General features: G+C 35.4%; 1 non-coding gene across 1 annotated transcript; it reads right to left on the reverse strand.

Moving 5' to 3' along the window:
• Positions 1-1,055: 1,055 nt before the first annotated feature.
• On the reverse strand, positions 1,056-1,162 carry LOC145013592 (small nucleolar RNA R71). The gene has a single exon (XR_013665141.1). It is a non-coding gene; the product is annotated as a small nucleolar RNA R71 (small nucleolar RNA).
• Between the last annotated feature and the right edge of the window lie 2,612 nt (positions 1,163-3,774).

A 3,774-nucleotide genomic window follows, 5' to 3' on the forward strand; every position in this document is an offset into this window, starting at 1 on the left:
GGGCGTTACAAAGCCCCCATTTAAAGTTTGTTTTCTTAGTTTAATTAGAAATAGTTATTTTATAAATTAAATTTTATTCCCTATGTTTGACACCCGACTTACCAAAGCTTTTTTATAATCTGACTGCGTACACTGCTTATAGGTGCATTATTAGTTAAGTTAGTTAGGTTATAAATTTAAAACTAGTAGGTACTTCTGTGCACATCAAAGTTTTTGGCAACATTGCTAGGGAACGACTTATTTGAATTTTAGTTTAATTTTTTTTGTTATTCAATCTTTTTTTGTGGGTGAAAACATCAAAAAGTTATTTTTGTTCATTTATTGTAATTTTAAGTTTGATCGACAATCACGTCGTGAACATCTCGGCCACATCGTCGTCACGTTACAGTCAATTTTTATTTTAGTTATTTTTATTCATTTTATGCGTTTTGTTTTTGTTGTGTTTTTCTTTTAGTGATATATGACCGAAGGTCCAGAACTCCCATAATTCCTCCAATGGAAGATCCAGAATCTGCTTTCCATATAAAGAAAGAAAAAAAGGTTAACGAATCAACTAGCACTTTTGAATTCGACAAATTTAAAAGCTTTTTAAGAACTCCAAACGCAAAGGGAATAGGATACAAACCAGAAACCGAAGACGATTTGGAAGATGACATAAAAAGTGAGGCTGAAGAGATGGCAGGCATAATAGATATGACAATGGAAGAGTACAAGAAAAGGTTACGTAACGACAACGGGTTGGGTAACCACCTGGAATTCCATCAACAGAAAATTTCGAACTTATGGGGCATATTTTATCCATGCTTAAAGATATTTTGTTATTTGGGAAGGACCATGAAGATTCCTTCAAGCACATCGATGAAGTCTTGGACATTGCTAACTACTTCAATGTCCCAAATGTTAATGGATATGCGGTTTTACTAAGGATGCTTCCAGTATCGCTTACTAGTGATGAAAACATTTGGTTGAAGTCACTCGTACCTGGAACTATTTGAACATAGAACAATCTTAAAGAGGCGTTTATGGAGAAATTTAGTCCTCATTCAAAGATCTCGAAGCTAAAGAAGAAAATACCCAACTTCTAATAAGAAATCGGTGAATCCATATACGAAGCATGTGAATAATACAAGGGCCTTCTAAGGAATTGCTCTCAACATGACTTGAATGTGCAACAAGAAGTTTCTATCTTCTATGATGGAGTAAACGTTACAATAAGGAAACTTCTAGATTCTCATGGGCCAATGACTAAGAAGATGCAGACCACAATAAAAAGTTAATTGAAGAGTTTGCAAAACACTCCAGAGAATACCATTATCCAAGAGAATATACTACAAGAGGAAATGGAAATGTAGGGAATGAGAACTTGGGTGTGATAATAGAAAAATTAGAAAACATGGATTGGTGAATAACAAAAATGGACCAATAAATTCATGTCATACCAGTTGGATGGGACAGTTGCAATGGGCCTCATGTGACCAAAGATTATGATCTAGATGAGAATAGGAATCGAAAGGCCCAATTATGTTACTCAAGTGGAGACATGTATGATGAGCATAGTCAAACCGATGGAGGCTTCTACCAAAAAGAACAACCTCCACTTGAGAAGAAGATGGAATTTGAGTCAATTCTTAATAGGTTTATGGAAGCCTCTGAAAAAAGACTTGATGCTACTAATGTTACCATGAGAAATCATTAAGCTTCCATTAAGAATACCAAGACTCAACTTGGACAATTGACAACACATGTTAACAAGAAGTTACCACCTAAGAATCCCGATCCAAAATCACAACCACATGTTATGAAAATATTTATCGAAAACGAGGAAGATTTTGAGTCATTTATTATGGTTAATGAAGACACCAAACATCCCGGTCCACAGCCGGATGAAGTTGAGCATGAAGCAGCAAAAGAAAAACTATCTAACCAGTCACTACCATGTGGCCACTGGAAAATAAAAATTCTTCGCTTTTGAAATTGTACCAGCCTCCTTTTCCATTCCCATATCGATCCCTTAAGCATATTCTGGAACCAACACAGAAGAACTTCATAGAACAAGTACTATCTCTCTCGATAAATGCTCCATTTTTAATGTCCCTGGCTAAAATTCCCAAATTCACTAAGGATATGATGACTAATTGAAAGGAGTTAGAAAAAGCATATACCATCGTGCTAAATGAGTTATGTTCAACTGCAATCATTGATATGTTTCCACTTAAGATCGGATATCCTAGGCAACTAACTTTACCTTGTGACTTTGGCAATTCTACTTCAATAAATGCTTTAGCTGATTCGGGGGCTAGAATCAATCTCATGCCATATTCTTTTTATGAGATACGTGATCTACCAAATTTACAAAGCACAAGGATGCCACTTCGAATGTCGGATCACTCAATTTCTCATCCACATGGTGGCATCATCAACGATTTATTGGTGAAAGTTGGAAAATTTACCTTGTGACTTTGGCAATTCTACTTCAATAAATGCTTTAGCTGATTCGGGGGCTAGAATCAATCTCATGCCATATTCTTTTTATGAGATACGTGATCTACCAAATTTACAAAGCACAAGGATGCCACTTCGAATGTCGGATCACTCAATTTCTCATCCACATGGTGGCATCATCAACGATTTATTGGTGAAAGTTGGAAAATTTATTTTTCCAGTCGACTTTGTGGTTCTCGACATGAAAGAAGGTGAAGGACTTCCCATAATTTTGGGAAGACCATTCTTGAGCACTGAAAGAGCCCTCGTCGGCATCAATGACTCAAATCTCAAGCTTCATATTGAAGATGAAGCAATAAATTTTTAAATGAATCAAAAAGTGCGTTATGACATGAAAAGAGATAAAGTGTTAAGGGTGAATGATTTGGAAGAAGAAAATCTTAATGAATTTGATGATATTGAGAAATTGATGGAGGAAAAGTTGAAAGCTTAGGAGATGCCTCAAATGGCAGAATTAAAGTTTTCCAAACCAAGAGCTTCAATTCATATGATGTTTGAAGTGTTAACATTCACTAGACCAAAGGCTCAAGTGGAAGAGGCAAGTGATGAAGAAGAAGGTGAGTGGGTGATAATGGGGAGATAAATGAGGAGGATATGGATGAGGAATTCAAGGAACCAATAATTTCCAAGATGCATGTAGACAAAGAGGAACATAAAGAAGATGAGAAAGGAATACAAAGATAAAAGAGAAAAAAATAAGGGAATGACATGCAATCACGAAGAAAGTGCCAACATAAAGACGAAACAAAACTCGAAGAAGATTTACATAAGGAGAGTCCAAATATGCAAGAAGATAAGGAAAGAGAAAAAGGAGAAAATGAAGAACCCACTCCCGCACGCAACAACGTAGAGTAGGAAGGAGTCCAACTCACGACTCCTCAAAAGAAGCGCTTCTCGAGAGGCAACTTGATGTTTTAAGAGTTTGCATTTTCTTTTCTTTTTTACTTTTCTTTTTATACATTTTTTAATCATTTTTAGTTTATTTTAGTTTAACCGAATGATGATGTGCTTCTCTAGTCTTTTGATCTTATTTTTTAGTGTTGAAAAAATATGAAGTAGAGAAAGAGCTTACTAGAAAATTCCGTGAGATTTTGGAAGATTACAATTGCATACCATATTTTTTTTAATAAATGTGGGGTGCCTACAAGATGAAGAGAAGAGTTTTAAAGAATTTTATAGAAATAAGAGGTCGATATTGGTCTTTAGCCAGTGAGAACTAAAGATACAATATATTGTGGCTCTAAAAGACATTCTGAGAAGTCCCCACAACAT

Source organism: Lactuca saligna, chromosome 8 (assembly GCF_052625555.1).
Source record: "Lactuca saligna cultivar CGN05327 chromosome 8, ASM5262555v1, whole genome shotgun sequence".
Classification (NCBI taxonomy): domain Eukaryota; kingdom Viridiplantae; phylum Streptophyta; class Magnoliopsida; order Asterales; family Asteraceae; genus Lactuca; species Lactuca saligna.